Source organism: Schistocerca gregaria, unplaced genomic scaffold (assembly GCF_023897955.1).
Source record: "Schistocerca gregaria isolate iqSchGreg1 unplaced genomic scaffold, iqSchGreg1.2 ptg000378l, whole genome shotgun sequence".
In the NCBI taxonomy this organism is placed as follows: Eukaryota; Metazoa; Arthropoda; class Insecta; order Orthoptera; family Acrididae; genus Schistocerca; species Schistocerca gregaria.
The window spans coordinates 2,905,416-2,927,898 of record NW_026061824.1 but is presented as its reverse complement, the minus strand read 5'-3'; positions in this window follow the sequence as shown (position 1 = coordinate 2,927,898).

The following is a 22,483-nucleotide window of genomic DNA, read 5'->3' as shown; positions in this document are numbered from 1 at the left end:
TATGTAGTAAAAACCTGAGAAATCCGTCCGTTTTCGCCATTTGTTATCGAATCGACTTAAAGCCAGATCGTCACATTGGCCGCTCTTCTCTCTGAAACGGCTACATTTATCGTCTGCAAAGCTGTGTCGCGTGATGCGGTATGCGGAGACACTAAAAGCACCATAGTAAAACACGGAAGAAGCTTCTAAGTTGAAGTAATAGCCAGTAAGAAGCAGTACAATTCAAATTTTAGTTACCGATTATTGACTTTTTACCCTTCGTTGGTGCCTTGGACATGTGCTAGAGCCTTAAGATTTTTGAAGAAAGGAGGACTAGCAGCCGCGTCGCACGGGAGAATGTGAAAAGGTTTCATATGTAGTAAAAACCTGAGAAACCCGTTTATTTTCGACATTTGTTATCGAATCGACTTAAAGCCAGATTGTCACATTGGCTACTCTTCTCGCTGAAACGGTTACATTTATCGTCTGCAAAGCTATGTCGCGTGCTGCGGTATGAGGAGCCACTAAAAGCACCATAGTACAACACAGAAGAAGCTTCTAAGTTGATGTAACGGCCATAAGAAGCAGTACAATTCAAGTTTTAGTTATCGATTAATGACTTTTTACCCTTCTTTGGTGCCTTGGACATGAGCTAGGACCTTAATATCTTGCATGACAGTAGGACTAGCAGCCGCGTTGGACGGAAGAATGTGACAAGTGTTCGTATGTATAAATACCTCAGAAATCCGTCCGTTTTCGTCATTTGTTATAGAATCGACTTAAAGCCAGATCGTCACATTGGCCGCCCTTCTCTCTGAAACGGTTACATTTATCGTCTGCAAAGCTATGTCGCGTGCTGCGGTATGCGGGGACACTAAAAGCACTATAGTAGAACACAGAAGAAGCTTCTAAGTTGATGTAACGGCCATAAGAAGCAGTACAATTCAAGTTTTAGTTATCGATTAATGACTTTTTACAATTCTTTGGTGCCTTGGACATGAGCTAGGACCTTAAGATCTTGTATGACAGTAGGACTAGCAGCCGCGTTGGACGGGAGAATGTGAAAAGTGTTCGTATGTATAAATACCTCAGAAATCCGTCCATTTTCGTCATTTGATATCGAATCGACTTAAAGCCAGATCGTCACATTGGCCGCCCTTCTCTCTGAGACGGTTACATTTATCGTCTGCAAAGCTATGTCGCGTGCTGCGGTATGCGGAGACACTGAAAGCACCATAGTACAACTTAGAAGAAGCTTCTAACCTGATGTAATAGCCAGTAAGAAACAGTACAATTCCAGTTTTAGTTATCGATTAATGACTTTTTACCCTTCTTTGGTGCCTTGGACATAAGATAGGACCTTAAGATTTTGCATGAAACGAGGACTATCAGTTGCATTGCACGGGAGAATGTGAAAAGTGTTCATATGTAGTAAAAACCTGAGATATCCGTTTATTTTCGTCATTTGTTATCGAATCGACTTAAAGCCAGATCGTCATTTGGCCGCTCTTCTCTCTGAAACGGTTACATTTATCGCCTGCAAAGCTATGTCGCGTGCTGCGGTATGCGGAGACACTAAAAGCACCATAGTAGAACACAGAAGAAGCTTCTAAGTTGAAGTAATAGCCAGTAAGGAGCAGTACAATTCAAGTTTTAGTTATCGAATATTGACTTTTTACAATTCTTTGGTGCATTGCACATGTGCTAGAGCCTTAACATTTTTGAAGAAAGGAGGACTAGCAGCCGCGTTGCACGGGAGAATGTGAAAAGGTTTCATATGTAGTAAAAACCTGAGAAATCCGTCCGTTTTCGTCTTTTGTTATCGAATCAACTTAAAGCAGATCGTCACATTGGCCGCTCTCCTCTCTGAAACGGTTACATTTATAGTCTGCAAAGCTATGTCGCGTGCCGCGGTATGCGGGTTCACTGAAAACACCTTAGTAGAACACAGATGAAGCTTCTGCGTTGATGTAATTGCCAGTAAGAAGTAATACAATACAATTTTTAGATATCGATTAATGACTTTTTACCCTTCTTTGGTGACTTGGACATAAGCTAGGACCTTAAGATTTTGCATGAAACGAGGACTATCAGTTGCGTTGCACGGGAGAATGTGAAAAGTGTTCATATGTAGTAAAAACCTGAGAAATCCGTCCGTTCCCGTCATTTCATAACGAATCGACTAAAACCTGATCGTCACATTAGCTGCTCTTCTCGCTGAAACGGTTACATTTATCGTCTGCAAATCTATGTCGCGTGCTGCGGTATGCGGGGACACTAAAAGCACCATAGTAAAACACAGATGAAGATTCTAAGTTGATGTATTGGCCAATAAGAAGTAGTACAATTAAAGTTATAGCTACCAATTATTGAGTTTTTCTCTTCTTTGGTTCCTTGGACATGAGCTAGGACCTTAAGGTTTTGCATGAATGGAGGTCTAGCAACCGCGTTGCACGAAAGAGTGTGAAAAGTGTTTATATGTTGTAAAATCCTGAGAAATCAGTCCGTTTTCGGCATTTGTTATCTCATCGGCTTAAAGCTAGATCGTCACATTGGCCAGTCTTCTCTCTGAAACTGTTACATTTACCGTCTGCAAAGCTATGTCGCGTGCTCCGGTATGCGGAGAGACTAAAAGTAGCATAGCAGAACACATATTAGGCTTCTAAGTTTATCTAATAGCCAGTAAGACGCAGTACAATTCAAGATTTAGTTATCGATTTTTGATTCTTTGGTGACTTGGACATTAGCTAGGACCTTACGATTTTGCATGAAAGGAGGACTAGAAGCCGCGTTGCAAAGGAGAATGTGAAAAGTGTTCATAGGCAGTATAAACCTGAGAAATCCCTTCGTTTTCATCATTTGTTATCGAATCGACTTAAAGTATGATCGTCAAATTGGCCGCTCTTCTCTCTGAAACGGGTACATTTATCGCCTGCAAAGCTATGTCGCGTGCTCCGGTATGCGGAGAGACTAAACGCAGCATGGCAGAACACATAAGATGCTTCTAAGTTGATCTAATACCCAGTAAGAAGCAGTACAATTCAAGTTTTAGTTATCGATTATTGACTTTTTACCCTTCTAAGATGCCTTTGACATGAGCTAGGACCTTAACAATTTGCATGATAGGAGGACTAGCAGGCGCGTTGCACGGGAGAATGTGAAAAGTGTCCATATGTTGTAAAAACCTGAGACATCTGTACGTTTTCGCCGTTTGTTATCGAATCGACTTAAAGCCAGATCGTCACATGGGCCGCTCTTCTCTCTGAAACGGCTACATTTATCGTCTGCAAAGCTATGTCGCGTGATGCGGCATGCGGAGACACTAAAAGCACCATAGTAAAACACAGAAGAAGCTTTTAAGTTGAAGTATTAGCCAGTAAGAAGCAGTACAATTCAAATTTTAGTTACCGATTATTGACTTTTTACCCTTCTTTGGTGACTTGGACATGTGCTAGAACCTTAAGTTTTTTGAAGAAATGAGGACTAGCAGCCGCGTTGCACGGGAGAATGTGAAAAGGTTTCATATGTAGTAAAAACCTGAGAAATCCGTTTATTTTCGTCATTTGTTATCGAATCGACTTAAAGTAAGATCGTCAAATTGGCCGCTCTTCTCTCTGAAACGGTTACATTTATCGTCTGCAAAGCTATGTCGCGTGCTCCGGTATGCGGAGAGACTAAAAGCATCATGGCAGAAAACATAAGATGCTTCTAAGTTGATCTAATAGCCAGTAAGACGCAGTACAATTCAAGACTTAGTTATCGATTTCTGATTCTTTGGTGACTTGGACATTAGCTAGGACCTTACGATTTTGCATGAAAGGAGGACTAGCAGCCGCGTTGCAAAGGAGAGTGTGAAAAGTGTTCATATGTAGTATAAACCTGAGAAATCCGTTCGTTTTCATGATTTGTTATCGAATCGACTTAAAGTAAGAACGTCAAATTGGCCGCTCTTCTCTCTGAAACGGTTACGTTTATCGTCTGCAAAGCTATGTCGCGTGCTCCGGTATGCGGAGAGACTAAAAGCAGCATGGCAGAACACATAAGATGCATCTAAGTTGATCTAATACCCAGTAAGAAGCAGTACAATTCAAGTTTTAGTTATGGATTATTGACTTTTTACCCTTCTTAGATGCCTTTGACATGAGCTAGGACCTTAAGATTTTGCATGAAAGGAGGACTAGCCGAAGCGTTGCACGGGATAATGTGAAAAGTCTTCTTATGTAGTAAAAACCTGAGATATCAGTCCGTTTTCGTCATTTGTTATCGAATCGACTTGAAGCCAGATCGTCACATTGGCCGCTCTTCTCTCTGAAACGGTTACATTTATCGTCTGCAACGCTATGTCCAGTGCTGCGGTATGCGGAGACACTAACAGCACCATAGTAGAACACTGATGAAGCTTCTAAGTTGATGTAATAGCCAGTAAAAAGTAGTACAATAACGTTTTAGATATCGATTATTGATTTTTTAGCTGGCTTTAAGGGCCTTGGACATGAGCTAGCTCCTTAAGATTTTGCATCAAAGGAGGACTAGCAGCTGCGTTGCACGGGAGAATGTGAAAAAAGTTCATATGTAGTAAAACCCTGAGAAATCCGTTCGTTTTCGTCATTACTTATCAAATTGACTGAAAGCCAGATCGTCACATTGGTCGCTCTTCACTCTGAAACGATTACATTTATCGTCTGGAAAGCTATGTCGCGTGCTACGGTATGCGGAGACACTAACAGCACCATAGTAAAACACAGATGAAACTTCTAAGTTGATGTAATAGCCAGTAAGAAGTAGTACAATAAAGTTTTATATATCGATTATTGACTTTTTAGCTGGCTTTGGGGTCTTGGACATGAGCTAGGACCTTAAGACTTTGCATCAAAGGAGGACTAGCAGCTGCGTTGCACGGGTGAATGTGAAATTTTCATATGTAGTAAAAACCTGAGAAATCCGTCCGTTTTTGTCATTTCTTATCAAATCGACTTAAAGCCAGAACGTCACATTGGCCGCTCTTCTCTCTGAAACGGTAACATTTATCGCCTACAAAGCTATGTCGCGTGCTGCGGTATGCCGAGACACTAACAGCACCATAGTAGAACACAGATGAAACTTCCAAGTTGTTGTAATTGCCAGTAAGAAGTCGTACAATAACGTTTTAGATATCGATTATTGACTTTTTAGCTGGCTTTGGGGAATTGGACATGAGCAAGGACCTTAAGATTTTGCATCAAAGGAGGACTAGCAGCTGCGTTGCCCGGGAGAATGTGAAAAGTGTTCATATGTAGTAAAATCCTGAGAAATCCGTCCGTTTTCGTCATTTTTTATCAAATCGACTTAAAGCCAGAACGTCACATTGGGCGCTCTTCTCTCTGAAACGGTAACATTTATCGCCTACAAAGCTATGTCGCTTGCTGCGGTATGCCGAGACACTAACAGCACCATAGTAGAACACAGAAGAAGCTTCTAAGTTGTAGTAATTGCCAGTAAGAAGTAGTGCAATAACGTTTTAGATATCGATTATTGACTTTTTAGCTGGCTTTGGGGCCTTGGACATGAGCTAGGGCCTTAAGATTTTGCATCAAAGGAGGACTAGCAGCTGCGTTGCACGGGAGAATGTGAAAAGTGTTCATATGTAGTAAAAACCTGAGAAATCCGTCCGTTTTCGTAATTTCTTATCAAATCGACCTAAAGCCAGGACGTCACATTGGACGCACTTCTCTCTGAAAAGGTTATATTTATCGTCTGCAAAGCTATGTCGCGTGCTGCGGTATGCGGAGACACTAACAGCACCATAGTAGCACACAGATGAAACTTCCAAGTTGATGTAATTGCCAGTAAGAAGTAGTGCAATAACGTTTTAGAATCGATTATTGACTTTTTAGCTGGCTTTGGGGAATTGGACATGAGCTAGGACCTTAAGATTTTGCATCAAAGGAGGACTAGCAGCTGCGTTGCCCGGGAGAATGTGAAAAGTGTTCATATGTAGTAAAATCCTGAGAAATCCGTCCGTTTTCATCATTTCTTATCAAATCGACTTAAAGCCAGGTCTTCATATTGGTCGCTCTTCTCTCTGAAACGGTCACATTTATCGTCTGCAAAGCTATGTCGCGTGCTGCGGTATGCAGAGACACTAACAGCACCATAGTAGAACACTGATGAAAGTGCTAACTTGATGTAATAGCCAGTATGAAGTAGTACAATAACGTTTTGGATATCGACTATTGACTTTTTAGCTGGCTTTTGGGCCTTGGATATGAGCTAGGAACTTAAGACTTTGCATCAAAGGAGGACCAGCAGCTGCGTTGCACGGGAGAATGTGATAAGTGTTCATATGTAGAAAAAACACGAGAAATCCGTTCGTTTTCGTCATTTCTTATCAAATCGACTTAAAGCCAGATCGTCACATTGGTCGCTCTTCTCTCTGAAACGGTTACATTTATCGTCTGCAAAGCTATGTCGCGTGCTGCGGTATGCGGAGACACTAACAGCACCATAGTAGAAAACAGATGAAACTTCTAAGTTGATGTAATAGCCAGTAAGAAGTAGTACAATAACGTTATAGATACCGATTATTGACTTTTAAGCTGGCTTTGGGGTTTTAGACATGAGCTAGGAACTTAAGATTTTGCATCAAAGGAGAACTAGCAGCTGCGTTGCACGGGAGAATGAGAAAAGTGTACATATGTAGTAAAATCCTGGAAATTCGTCCGTTTTCGTCGATTCTTATCAAATCGACTTAAAGCCAGATCGTCACATTGGTCGCTCTTCTCTCTGAAACGGTTACATTTATCGTCTGCAAAGCTGTGTCGCGTGCTACGGTATGAAGAGACACTAACAGCACCATAGTAGAACACAGAAGAAGCTTCTAAGTTGATGTAATAGCCAGTAAGAAGTTATACAATGCAAGTTTTAGTTATCGATTACTGACTTTTTTGCCGGCTTTGGTGCCTTGGATATGGGCTACGTCTATACCATTTTGCATGAAAGGAGGACTAGCAGCCGCGTTGCACGAGCGATTGTGAAAAGTGTTCATATGTAGTAAAAACCTGAGAAATCCGTCCGTTTTCGTCATTTGTTAACGAATCGACTTAAATCCAGATCGACACATTGGCCGCTCTTCTCTCTGAAACGGTTACGTTTATCGTCTGCAAAGCTATGTCGCGTGCTTCGGTATGAGGAGACACTAAAAGCACCATAGTAGAACACAGATGAACCTTCTAAGTTGATGTAATAAACAATAAGAAGTACTACAACTCAAGTTTTAGTTATCGAGTGTTGACTTTTTAGCCGGCTTTGGTGCCTTGGACATGAGCTACGACTCTACGATTTTGCATGAAAGCAGGACTAGCAGCCGCGTTGCACGGGAGAATGTGAAAAGTGTTCATATGTAGTAAAAACCTGATAAATCCGTCCGTTTTCGTCATTTGTTATCCAATCGACTTAAAGCCAGATCGTCACATTGGCCGCTCTTCCCTCTGAAAGGGTTACATTTATCGGCTGCTAAGCTATGTCGCTGGATGCGGTATGCGGAGTCACTAAAATCACCGTAGTAGAACAGAGAAGTAGCTTCTAAGTTGATGTAATACCCAGTAAGAAGTAGTAGAATTCAAGTTTTAGGTATCGATTATTGACTTTTTAGCCGGCTTTGGTGCCTTGGACATGAGGTGGAACCTTAAGATTTTGGATGAAAGGAGGACTAGGAGCCGCGTTGCACGGGAGAATGTGAAAAGGGTTCATATGTAGTAAAAACCTGAGAAATCCGTCCTTTTTCGTCAATTGTTATCGAATGGAATTACAGCCACATCGTTACATTGGCCGCTCTTCCCTATGAAACAGTTAAATTTATCGTCTCCAATGATATGTCGCGAGCTACGGTATGCGGAGACACTACAATCACCATAGTAGAACACAGAAGTAGCTTCTAAGTTGACGTAATACCCAATAAGAAGTAGTACAATTAACGTTTTAGTTATCGATTATTGACTTTTCTGCCATTTTTGGTGCCTTGGGCATGAGCTAGGACCTTAAGATTTTGCATGAAAGGACGACTAGCAGCCGCATTGCACGGGACAATGTGAAAAGTGTTCATATGTAGTAAAAACCTCAGGAATCCGTCCGTGTTCCTCATTTGTTATCGAATCGACTTAAAGACACATCGTCACATTTAACGCTCTTCTCTCTGAAACGGTTACATTTATCGTCTGCAAAGCTATGTCACGTATTGCGGTATGCGGTGAGGCTAAAAGCAAACATAACAGAACACAGAAGAAGCTTCTAAGTTGAAGTAATAGCCAGTAAGAAGCAGTACAATTCAAGTATTGTTATCAATTATTGATTTTTAGCTGGCTTTGGTTCCTTGGACATGAGGTGGAATGTTAAGATTTTGCATGAAAGGAGGACTAGCAGCCGCGTTGCACGGGAGAATGTGAAAAGGGTTCATATGCAGTGAAAACCTCAGAAATCCGTATGTTTTCTTCAATTGTTATCGAATCGACTTAATGCCAGATCGTTACATTGGCCTCTCTTCCCTCTGAAACCGTTATTTTTATCGTCTCCAAAGCTACGTCGCGTGATGCGGTATTCGGAGACACTAAAAGCACCATAGTAGAACACAGAAGAAGCTTCTAACTTGATGTAAGAGCCAGTAAGAAACAGTAAAATTCAAGTTTTAATTATCGATTATTGACCATTTACTTTTCTTTGGTGCTTTGGAAATGAGCTAGGCCTTTACGATTTTGCATGTAGGGAAGTGTAAGAGATGCTTCGCACGGGAGAATGTGAAAAATGTTCATATATACTAAAAACATGAGAAATCCCTCGGTTTTCGTCATTTGTTATCGAATCGACTTAAAGCCAGATAGTCACATTGGGGGCTCTTCTCTCTAAAACGGTTATATTTACCGTCTGCAAAGCTATGTCGCGTTCTGCGGTATGCGGAGACACTAAAAGCACCATAGTAGAACACTGAAAAAACTTCTAAGGTTTGTAATAGCCAGTAAGAAGTAGTACAATTCACGTTTTAGCTATCGATTATTGACTTTTTAGCCGGCTTTGGTGCCTTGGGCATGAGCTAGGACCTTAAGATTTTGTGTGAAAGGAGGACTAGCAGCCGCGTTACACGGGTGAATGTGAAAAGTGTTCATATGTAGTGAAACCCTGAGAAATCCGACCGTGTTCGTCAACTCTTATCGAATCGACTTAAAGCCAGATTGTCACATTGGCCGCTCTTCCCTCTGAAACGGTTTTATTTATCGTCTGCAATGCTATGTCGCTGGGTGCAGTATGCATAGACACTTAAAGCACCATAGTACAACACAGAAGAAGCTTCTAAGTTAATGTAATAGCCCGTAAGAAGTAGTACAATTCAAGTTTTCGTTATCGATTATTCACTTTTTAGCCTGCTTTGGTGCTTTGTACATGAGCTAGGACCTTAAGATTTTGCATGAAAGGAGGACTATTAGCCGCGTTGCACGGGTAAACGTAAAAAGTTTTCATATGTTTTAAAAACCTGAGAAATCCGTCCGTTTTCGTAATTTGTTAATTTGTACATTGGCCGCTCTTCTCTCTGACACGGTTATATTTACCGTCTGCAAAGCTATGTCGCGTGCTGTGGTATGCGAAAACACTAAAAGCGCCATAGTAGAATACAGAAGAAGCTTCTAAGTTGATGTAAGAGCCAGTAAGACACAGTAAAATTCAAGTTTTAGTTATCGATTATTGACCATTTACTTTTCTTTGGTGCCTTGGAAAGGAGCTAGGACTTTACGATTTTGCGTGTAGGGATGTGTAAGAGCCGCATTGCACGGGAGAATGTGAAAAATGTTCATATATAGTAAAAACCTGAGAAATCCCTTTGTTTTCGTCATTTGTTATCGAATCGACTTAAAGCCAGATCGTCACATTGGCCGCTCTACCATCTGAAACGGTTACATTTATCGTCTGCAAAGCTATGTCGCTATGTGCGGGATGCTAAGACACTAAAAGCACCATTGTAGGACACAGAAGAAACTTCTAAGTTGATGTAATAGCCAGTAAGAAACAGAAAAATCAAGTTTTAGTTATCGATTATTGACCTTTTACACTTCTTTGGTGCTTTGGACATGAGCTACGACCTTAAGATTTTGCATGAAAGGAAGACTAGCAGCCGCGTTGCACGGGAGAAAGTAAAAGTGTTCATATGTATCAAAAACCTGAGAAATCCGTCCGTTTTCGTCATTTGTAATCGAATCGACTTAAAGCAAGGTTGTTACAATGGCCGCTCTTCTCTCTGAAACGGTTACATTCATCTTCTGCAAAGGTATGTCGCGTGCTGCGGTATTCGGAGACACTAAAAGCACCGTAGTAGAACACAGAAGAAACTACTAAATTGATGTAATAGCCAGTAAGACGTAGTACAATTCACGTTTCAGTTATCGATTATTGACTTTTTAGCTGGCTTTGGTGCCTTGGACATGAGCTGGGACCTTACGATTTTGCATGAAAGGAGGACTAGCAGCTGCGTTGAACGGGAAAATGTGAAAAGTGTCCATATGTAGTTATAAAGTGAGACATTCGCCCGTTTTCGTCATTTGTCATCAAATCCACTTTAAGCCAGATCGTCATATTGGCCGCTCTTCTCTCTGAAACGGTTACATTCAGCTTCTGCGAAGAACTGTCGCTGGGTGCGGTATGCGGAGACACTAAAAGCACCATTGTAGAACACAAAAGAAGCTTCTAAGTTGATTTAATAGCCAGTAAGAAGTAGTACAATTCAAGTTTAAGTTATCGATTATTGACTTTTTAGCCGGCTTTGGTGCCTTGGACATTTGCTAGGACCTTACGATTTTGCATTATGGAAGGTGTAGCAGCCGCGTTGCACGGAAGAATTTGAAAAGTGTTCATATGTAGTAAAACCTGAGAAGCCCGTCCGTTTTCTTTATTTTTTATGGAATCGACTTAAAGCTAGATCGTCACATTGGCCGCTCTTCTCTCTGAAACGGTTACATTTATAGTCTGCAATGAGATGTCGCATGCTGCAGTATGCGGAGACACTGAAAGCACCATAGTAGAACACAGAAGAAGCTTCTAAGTTGATGTAATAGCCAGTAAGATAAAGTACAATTCAAGTTTTAGGTATTGATTATTCACATTTTAGCCGGCTTTCCTGCCTTATACATGACCTAGGACCTTAAGATTTTCATTAAAGGAGGACTAGCAGCCGCGTTGCTCGGCAGAATGGGAAAAATGATCATATGTAGTAACAACCTGAGAAATCCGTCCGTTTTCGTTATTTGTTATCGAATCGACTTAAAGCCACATCGTCACATCGGCCGCTCTTCTCTCTGAAACGATACATTTGTCGTCTGCAAAACTAGGACGCGTGCTGCAGTAAGCGGAGACACTAAAAGCACCATAGTAGAACACAGAAGAAACTTCTAAGTTGATGTAATAGCCAGTAAGAATTAGTACAATTCACGTTTTAGTTATCGATTATTGACTTTTTAGCTGGCTTTGTTGCCTTGGACATGAGCTAGGACCTTAAAATTTTGCGTGAAAGGCGGACTAGCAGCTGCGTTGCACGGTAAAATGTGAATAGTGTCCATATGTGGTTATAACATGAGAAATCAGTCAGTTTTCGTTATTTGTTATCGAATCGACTTAATGTCAGATCGTCTCATTGGCCGCTCATCACTCTTAAACGGTGACATATATCGTCTGCAAAGCAATGTCGCGTTCTGCGGTATGCGGAGACACTAAAACCACCATAGTAGAACACAGACGAAGCTTCCAAGTTGATGTAATAGCCAGTAAGAAGCAGTACTAATCAAGTTTTAGTGATTCTTATTGAGTTTTTAGCCGGCTTTGGTACCTGGGACATGAGCTAGAACCTTAAGTTTTTGCATGAAAGGAGAACTAGCAGCTGCGTTGCACGAGAAAATGTGAAAAGTGTTCATATGTAAATAAAACATGAGAAATTCGCTAGTTTTCGTCATTTGTTATCAAATCGACTTTAAGCCAGATCATCACTTTGGTTGCGCTTCTCTCTGAAACGGTTACATTTATCGTTTGCAAAGCTATGTCGCGTGCTGCGGTATGCGGAGACACTAAAAGCAACATAGTAGGACACAGAAGAAACTTCTAAGTTGATGTAATAGCCAGTAAGAAACAGTACAATTCAAGTTTTGTTATCGATTATTGAAGTTTTACCCTACTTTGGTGCCTTGGACATGAGCTAGGACCTTTAGATTTTGCTTGAAAGGAAGACTAGCAGCCGCGTTGCACGGGAGAATGTGAAAAGTGTTCATATATAGCAAAAACCTGAGAAATCCGTCCGTTTTCTTTATTTGTTATCGATTCGACTTAAAGCAAGTTTGTTACATTGGCCGCTCTTCTCTCTGAAACGGTTACATTTATCTTCTGCAAATTATGTTGCGTTCTGCCATATGCGGAGACACTAAAAGCACCATAGTGGAACACAGAAGAAGCATCTAAGTTGATATAATAGCCATTAAGAAACAGTACACTTCAAGTTTTGTTATCGATTGTTGAACTTTTACCCTACTTTGGTGCCTTGGACATGACCTAGGACCTTAAGATTTTGCTTGAAAGGAAGACTAGCAGCCGCGTTGCACGGGAGAATGTGAAAAGTGTTCATATGTAGCAAAAACATGAGAAATCAGTCCGTTTTCGTCATTTGTTATCCAATCGACTTAAAGTCAGATCGTCTCATTGGCCGCTCATCACTCTGAAACGGTGACATATAACGTCTGCAAAGCTATGTCGCGTGCTGCGGTATGCGGAGACACTAAAAGCACCATAGTAGAACATAGAAGAAGCTTCCAAGTTGATGTAATAGCCAGTAAGAAGCAGTACCAATCAAGTTTCTGTTATCAATTATTGCCTTTATAGCCGGCTTTGGTGCCTTGGACATGAGCTAGGACCTTAAGATTTTGCATGAAATCAGGACTAGCAGCTGCGTTGAACGGGAAAATGTGAAAAGTGTCCATATGTAGTTATAAAGTGAGAAATTCGCCCGTTTTCGTCATTTGTTATCAAATCCACTTTAAGCCAGATCGTCATATAGGCCGCTCTTCTCTCTGAAACGGTTGTACTTATCGTCTGCAAAGCTTAGTCGCGTGCTGCGGTATGCGGAGACACTAAAAGCACCATAGTAGAACACAGACGAAGCTTCCAAGCTGATGTAATAACCAGTAAGAAGCAGTACAAATCAAGTTTCAGTTATCGATTATTGAATTTTTAGCCTTCTTTGGTGCCTTGCACATGAGCTAGGACCTTATGATTTTGCATGAAAGGAGGACTAGCAGGAGCGTTGCACGGAAAAATGTGAAAAGTGTTCATATGTAGTAAAAACCTGAGAAATCCACCCGTTTTCGTCATTTGTTATCGAATGGACTTAAACCAAGATCGTCATGTTGGCCGCTCATCTCTCTGAAACGGTTACATTTATCGTCTGCAAAGCTATGGCGCGTGCTGCGGTATGCGGAGACACTAAAAGCACCATAGTAGAACACAGAAGAAGCTTCTAAGTGTATGTAATAGCCAGTAACAAGTAGTACAATTCACGTTTTAACTATCGATTATTGCCTTTTGAGCCGGCGTTGCACGGGAGAATGTGAAAAGTGTTCATATGTAGCAAAAACATGAGAAATCAGTCCGTTTTCGTCATTTGTTATCCATTCGACTTAATGTCAGATCGTCTCATTGGCCGCTCATCACTCTTAAACGGTGACGTATATCGTCTGCAAAGCTATGTCGCGTTCTGCGGTATGCGGAGACACTAAAAGCACCATAGTAGAACATAGAAGAAGCTTCCAAGTTGATGTAATAGCCAGTAAGAAGCAGTACCAATCAAGTTTCTGTTATCAATTATTGCCTTTATAGCTATCTTTGGTGCCTTGGACATGAGCTAGGACCTTAAGATTTTGCATGAAATGAGGACTAGCAGCTGCGTTGAACGGGAAAATGTGAAAAGTGTCCATATGTAGTTATAAAGTGAGAAATTCGCCCGTTTTCGTCATTTGTTATCAAATCCACTTTAAGCCAGATCGTCATATAGGCCGCTCTTCTCTCTGAAACGGTTGTACTTATCGTCTGCAAAGCTATGTCGCGTGCTGCGGTATGCGGAGACACTAAAAGCACCATAGTAGAACACAGACGAAGCTTCCAAGCTGATGTAATAGCCAGTAAGAAGCAGTACCAATCAAGTTTCTGTTACCAATTATTGCCTTTATAGCCGGCTTTGGTGCCTTGGACATGAGCTAGGACCTTAAGGTTTTGCATGAAATGAGGACTAGCAGCTGCGTTGAACGGGAAAATGTGAAAAGTGTCCATATGTAGTTATAAAGTGAGAAATTCGCCCGTTTTCGTCATTTGTTGTCAAATCCACTTTAAGCCAGATCGTCATATAGGCCGCTCTTCTCTCTGAAACGGTTGTACTTATCGTCTGCAAAGCTATGTCGCGTGCTGCGGTATGCGGAGACACTAAAAGCACCATAGTAGAACATAGAAGAAGCATCTAAGTTGATATAATAGCCATTAAGAAACAGTACACTTCAAGTTTTGTTATCGATTATTGAACTTTTACCCTACTTTGGTGCCTTATACATGAGCTAGGACCTTAAGATTTTGCTTGAAAGGAAGTCTAGCAGCCGCGTTGCACGGGAGAATGTGAAAAGTGTTCATATGTAGCAAAAACATGAGAAATCAGTCCGTTTTCGTCATTTGTTATCCATTCGACTTAATGTCAGATCGTCTCATTGGCCGCTCATCACTCTTAAACGGTGACGTATATCGTCTGCAAAGCTATGTCGCGTTCTGCGGTATGCGGAGACACTAAAAGCACCATAGTAGAACATAGAAGAAGCATCTAAGTTGATATAATAGCCATTAAGAAACAGTACAATTCAAGTTTTGTTATCGATTATTGAACTTTTACCCTACTTTGGTGCCTTGGACATGAGCTAGGACCTTTAGATTTTGCTTGAAAGGAAGACTAGCAGCCGCGTTGCACGGGAGAATGTGAAAAGTGTTCATATATAGCAAAAACCTGAGAAATCCGTCCGTTTTCTTTATTTGTCATCGATTCGACTTAAAGCAAGTTTGTTACATTGGCCGCTCTTCTCTCTGAAACGGTTACATTTATCTTCTGCAAATTATGTCGCGTTCTGCCATATGCGGAGACACTAAAAGCACCATAGTGGAACACAGAAGAAGCATCTAAGTTGATATAATAGCCATTAAGAAACAGTACACTTCAAGTTTTGTTATCGATTATTGAACTTTTACCCTACTTTGGTGCCTTATACATGAGCTAGGACCTTAAGATTTTGCTTGAAAGGAAGTCTAGCAGCCGCGTTGCACGGGAGAATGTGAAAAGTGTTCATATGTAGCAAAAACATGAGAAATCAGTCCGTTTTCGTCATTTGTTATCCATTCGACTTAATGTCAGATCGTCTCATTGGCCGCTCATCACTCTTAAACGGTGACGTATATCGTCTGCAAAGCTATGTCGCGTTCTGCGGTATGCGGAGACACTAAAAGCACCATAGTAGAACATAGAAGAAGCTTCCAAGTTGATGTAATAGCCAGTAAGAAGCAATACCAATCAAGTTTCTGTTATCAATTATTGCCTTTATAGCCGGCTTTGGTGCCTTGGACATGAGCTAGGACCTTAAGATTTTGCATGAAATGAGGACTAGCAGCTGCGTTGAACGGGAAAATGTGAAAAGTGTCCATATGTAGTTATAAAGTGAGAAATTCGCCCGTTTTCGTCATTTGTTATCAAATCCACTTTAAGCCAGATCGTCATATAGGCCGCTCTTCTCTCTGAAACGGTTGTACTTATCGTCTGCAAAGCTATGTCGCGTGCTGCGGTATGCGGAGACACTAAAAGCACCATAGTAGAACACAGACGAAGCTTCCAAGCTGATGTAATAACCAGTAAGAAGCAGTACAAATCAAGTTTCAGTTATCGATTATTGAATTTTTAGCCTTCTTTGGTGCCTTGCACATGAGCTAGGACCTTATGATTTTGCATGAAAGGAGGACTAGCAGCCGCGTTGCACGGAAAAATGTGAAAAGTGTTCATATGTAGTAAAAACCTGAGAAATCCACCCGTTTTCGTCATTTGTTATCGATTGGACTTAAACCCAGATCGTCACGTTGGCCGCTCTTCTCTCTGAAACGGTTACATTTATCGTCTGCAAAGCTATGGCGCGTGCTGCGGTATGCGGAGACACTAAAAGCACCATAGTAGAACACAGAAGAAGCTTCTAAGTGTATGTAATAGCCAGTAACAAGTAGTACAATTAACGTTTTAACTATCGATTATTGCTTTTTGAGCCGGCTTTGGTGCCTTGGACATGAGCTAGGACCTTAAAATTTTGAATAAATGGAGAACTAGAAGCCGCGTTGCTCGGCAGAATGTGAAACGTATTCATATGTAGTAAAAACCTGAGAAATCCGTCCGTTTTCGTCATGTGTTATCGAATCGAATTAAAGCCAGGACGTTACAGTGGCCGCTATTCTCTCTGTAACGGATACATTTATCGTCTGCAAAGCTATGTCGCGTGCTGCGGTATGCGGAGACACTAAAAGCACGATAGTAGGACACACAAGAAACTTCTAAATTGATGTAATAACCAGTAAGAAACAGTACAATTCAAGTTTTAGTGATCAATTATTGACTTTTTACCCGGCTTTGGTACCTGGGACATGAGCTAGAACTTTGAGATTTTGCATGAAAGGAGAACTAGCAGCTGCGTTGCACGAGAAAATGTGAAAAGTGTTCATATGTAAATAAAACACGAGAAATTCGCTAGTTTTCGTCATTTGTTATCAAATCGACTTTAAAACAAATCATCACTTTGGTCGCGCTTCTCTCTGAAACGGTTACATTTATCGTCTTTAAAGCTATGTCGCGTGCTGCGGTATGCGGAGACACTAAAAGCAACATAGTAGGACACAGAAGGAACTTTTAAGTGTATGTAATAGCCAGTAACAAGTAGTACAATTCACGTTTTAACTATCGATTATTGCCTTTTGAGCCGGCGTTGCACGGGAGAATGTGAAAATTGTTCATATGTAGCAAAAACATGAGAAATCAGTCCGTTTTCGTCATTTGTGATCGGATCGACTTAAAGCATGGTTGTTACATTGGCGGCTCTTCTCTCTGAGACGGTTACATTTATCTTCTGCAAAGCTATGTCGCGTGCTGCGGTATGCGGAGACACTAAAAGCACCATAGTAGAACACAGACGAAGCTTCCAAGTTGATGTAATAGCCAGTAAGAAGCAGTACCAATCAAGTTTCTGTTATCAATTATTGCCTTTATAGCCGGCTTTGGTGCCTTGGACATGAGCTAGGACCTTAAGATTTTGCATGAAATGAGGACTAGCAGCTGCGTTGAACGGGAAAATGTGAAAAGTGTCCATATGTAGTTATAAAGTGAGAAATTCGCCCGTTTTCGTCATTTGTTATCGAATCGACTTAAAGCCAGATCGTCACATTGGCCGCAGTTCTGTCTGAAACGGTTACATTTATCGTCTGCAAAGCTATGTCGCGTGCTGCGGTATGCAGAGACACTAAAAGTACCATAGTAGAACACAGATGAAGCTTCTAAGTTGATGTAATAGCTAGTATGAAGTAGTACAATTCAAGTTTTTGTTATCGATTATTGACTTTTTACCCTTCTTTGGTACCTTGGGCATGAGCTAGGACCTTAAGATTCTGCATGAAAGGAGGACTAGCAGCCGCGTTGCACGGAAAAATGTGAAAAGTGTTCATATGTAGTAAAAACCTGAGAAATCCACCCGTTTTCGTCATTTGTTATCGAATGGACTTAAACCCAGATCGTCACGTTGGCCGCTATTCTCTCTGAAACGGTTACATTTATCGTCTGCAAAGCTATGGCGCGTGCTGCGGTATGCGGAGACACTAAAAGCACCATAGTAGAACACAGAAGAAGCTTCTAAGTGTATGTAATAGCCAGTAACAAGTAGTACAATTCACGTTTTAACTATCGATTATTGCCTTTTGAGCCGGCGTTGCACGGGAGAATGTGAAAAGTGTTCACATGTAGCAACAACATGAGAAATCAGTCCGTTTTCGTCATTTGTTATCCAATCGACTTAAAGTCAGATCGTCTCATTGGCCGCTCATCACTCTTAAACGGTGACATATAACGTCTGCAAAGCTATGTCGCGTGCTGCGGTATGCGGAGACACTAAAAGCACCATAGTAGAACATAGAAGAAGCTTCCAAGTTGATGTAATAGCCAGTAAGAAGCAGTACCAATCAAGTTTCTGTTATCAATTATTGCCTTTATAGCCGGCTTTGGTGCCTTGGACATGAGCTAGGACCTTAAGATTTTGCATGAAATCAGGACTAGCAGCTGCGTTGAACGGGAAAATGTGAAAAGTGTCCATATGTAGTTATAAAGTGAGAAATTCGCCCGTTTTCGTCATTTGTTATCAAATCCACTTTAAGCCAGATCGTCATATAGGCCGCTCTTCTTTCTGAAACGGTTGTACTTATCGTCTGCAAAGCTTAGTCGCGTGCTGCGGTATGCGGAGACACTAAAAGCACCATAGTAGAACACAGACGAAGCTTCCAAGCTGATGTAATAACCAGTAAGAAGCAGTACAAATCAAGGTTCAGTTATCGATTATTGAATTTTTAGCCTTCTTTGGTGCCTTGCACATGAGCTAGGACCTTATGATTTTGCATGAAAGGAGGACTAGCAGGAGCGTTGCACGGAAAAATGTGAAAAGTGTTCATATGTAGTAAAAACCTGAGAAATCCACCCGTTTTCGTCATTTGTTATCGAATGGACTTAAACCAAGATCGTCACGTTGGCCGCTCATCTCTCTGAAACGGTTACATTTATCGTCTGCAAAGCTATGGCGCGTGCTGCGGTATGCGGAGACACTAAAAGCACCATAGTAGAACACAGAAGAAGCTTCTAAGTGTATGTAATAGCCAGTAACAAGTAGTACAATTCACGTTTTAACTATCGATTATTGCCTTTTGAGCCGGCGTTGCACGGGAGAATGTGAAAAGTGTTCATATGTAGCAAAAACATGAGAAATCAGTCCGTTTTCGTCATTTGTTATCCATTCGACTTAATGTCAGATCGTCTCATTGGCCGCTCATCACTCTTAAACGGTGACGTATATCGTCTGCAAAGCTATGTCGCGTTCTGCGGTATGCGGAGACACTAAAAGCACCATAGTAGAACATAGAAGAAGCTTCCAAGTTGATGTAATAGCCAGTAAGAAGCAGTACCAATCAAGTTTCTGTTATCAATTATTGCCTTTATAGCCATCTTTGGTGCCTTGGACATGAGCTAGGACCTTAAGATTTTGCATGAAATGAGGACTAGCAGCTGCGTTGAACGGGAAAATGTGAAAAGTGTCCATATGTAGTTATAAAGTGAGAAATTCGCCCGTTTTCGTCATTTGTTATCAAATCCACTTTAAGCCAGATCGTCATATAGGCCGCTCTTCTCTCTGAAACGGTTGTACTTATCGTCTGCAAAGCTATGTCGCGTGCTGCGGTATGCGGAGACACTAAAAGCACCATAGTAGAACACAGACGAAGCTTCCAAGCTGATGTAATAGCCAGTAAGAAGCAGTACCAATCAAGTTTCTGTTACCAATTATTGCCTTTATAGCCGGCTTTGGTGCCTTGGACATGAGCTAGGACCTTAAGGTTTTGCATGAAATGAGGACTAGCAGCTGCGTTGAACGGGAAAATGTGAAAAGTGTCCATATGTAGTTATAAAGTGAGAAATTCGCCCGTTTTCGTCATTTGTTATCAAATCCACTTTAAGCCAGATCGTCATATAGGCCGCTCTTCTCTCTGAAACGGTTGTACTTATCGTTTGCAAAGCTATGTCGCGTGCTGCGGTATGCGGAGACACTAAAAGCACCATAGTAGAACATAGAAGAAGCTTCTAAGTTGATGTAATAGCCAGTAAGAAACAGTACAATTCAAGTTTTGTTATCGATTATTGAACTTTTACCCTACTTTGGTGCCTTGGACATGAGCTAGGACCTTTAGATTTTGCTTGAAAGGAAGACTAGCAGCCGCGTTGCACGGGAGAATGTGAAAAGTGTTCATATGTAGCAAAAACCTGAGAAATCCGTCTGTTTTCGTCATTTGTTATCGGATCGACTTAAAGCAAGGTTGTTACATTGGCGGCTCTTCTCTCTGAGACGGTTACATTTATCTTCTGCAAAGCTATGTCGCGTGCTGCGGTATGCGGAGACACTAAAAGCACCATAGTAGAACACAGAAGACACTTCTAAGTTGATGTAATAGCCAGTAAGAATTAGTACTATTCACGTTTTAGTTATCGATTATTGACTTTTTAGCCGGCTATGTTGCCTTGGACATGAGCTAGGACCTTAAAATTTTGCGTGAAAGGCGGACTAGCAGCTGCGTTGCACGGTAAAATGTGAATAGTGTCCATATGTAGTTATAACATGAGAAATCAGTCCGTTTTCGTCATTTGTTATCGAATCGACTTAATGTCAGATCGTCTCATTGGCCGCTCATCACTCTTAAACGGTGACGTATATCGTCTGAAAAGCTATGTCGCGTTCTGCGGTATGCGGAGACACTAAAAGCACCATAGTAGAACATAGAAGAAGCTTCCAAGTTGATGTAATAGCCAGTAAGAAGCAGTACCAATCAAGTTTCTGTTATCAATTATTGCCTTTATAGCCGGCTTTGGTGCCTTGGACATGAGCTAGGACCTTAAGATTTTGCATGAAATGAGGACTAGCAGCTGCGTTGAACGGGAAAATGTGAAAAGTGTCCATATGTAGTTATAAAGTGAGAAATTCGCCCGTTTTCGTCATTTGTTATCGAATCGACTTAAAGCCAGATCGTCACATTGGCCGCAGTTCTGTCTGAAACGGTTACATTTATCGTCTGCAAAGCTATGTCGCGTGCTGCGGTATGCAGAGACACTAAAAGTACCATAGAAGAACACGGATGAAGCTTCTAAGTTGATGTAATAGCTAGTATGAAGTAGTACAATTCAAGTTTTTGTTATCGATTATTGACTTTTTACCCTTCTTTGGTACCTTGGGCATGAGCTAGGACCTTAAGATTCTGCATGAAAGGAGGACTAGCAGCCGCGTTGCACGGAAAAATGTGAAAAGTGTTCATATGTAGTAAAAACCTGAGAAATCCACCCGTTTTCGTCATTTGTTATCGAATGGACTTAAACCCAGATCGTCACGTTGGCCGCTCTTCTCTCTGAAACGGTTACATTTATCGTCTGCAAAGCTATGGCGCGTGCTGCGGTATGGGGAGACACTAAAAGCACCATAGTAGAACACAGAAGAAGCTTCTAAGTGTATGTAATAGCCAGTAACAAGTAGTACAATTCACGTTTTAACTATCGATTATTGCCTTTTGAGCCGGCGTTGCACGGGAGAATGTGAAAAGTGTTCACATGTAGCAACAACATGAGAAATCAGTCCGTTTTCGTCATTTGTTATCCATTCGACTTAATGTCAGATCGTCTCATTGGCCGCTCATCACTCTTAAACGGTGACGTATATCGTCTGCAAAGCTATGTCGCGTTCTGCGGTATGCGGAGACACTAAAAGCACCATAGTAGAACATAGAAGAAGCTTCCAAGTTGATGTAATAGCCAGTAAGAAGCAATACCAAACATGTTTCTGTTATCAATTATTGCCTTTATAGCCGGCTTTGGTGCCTTGGACATGAGCTAGGACCTTAAGATTTTGCATGAAATGAGGACTAGCAGCTGCGTTGAACGGGAAAATGTGAAAAGTGTCCATATGTAGTTATAAAGTGAGAAATTCGCCCGTTTTCGTCATTTGTTATCAAATCCAATTTAAGCCAGATCGTCATATAGGCTGCTCTTCTCTCTGAAACGGTTGTACTTATCGTCTGCAAAGCTATGTCGCGTGCTGCGGTATGCGGAGACACTAAAAGCACCATAGTAGAACACAGACGAAGCTTCCAAGCTGATGTAATAACCAGTAAGAAGCAGTACAAATCAAGTTTCAGTTATCGATTATTGAATTTTTAGCCTTCTTTGGTGCCTTGCACATGAGCTAGGACCTTATGATTTTGCATGAAAGGAGGACTAGCAGCCGCGTTGCACGGAAAAATGTGAAAAGTGTTCATATGTAGTAAAAACCTGAGAAATCCACCCGTTTTCGTCATTTGTTATCGAATGGACTTAAACCCAGATCGTCACGTTGGCCGCTCTTCTCTCTGAAACGGTTACATTTATCGTCTGCAAAGCTATGGCGCGTGCTGCGGTAAGCGGAGACACTAAAAGCACCATAGTAGAACACAGAAGAAGCTTCTAAGTGTATGTAATAGTCAGTAACAAGTAGTACAATTCACGTTTTAACTATCGATTATTGCCTTTTGAGCCGGCTTTGGTGCCTTGGACATGAGCTAGGACCTTAAAATTTTGCATAAAAGGAGAACTAGAAGCCGCGTTGCTCGGCAGAATGTGAAA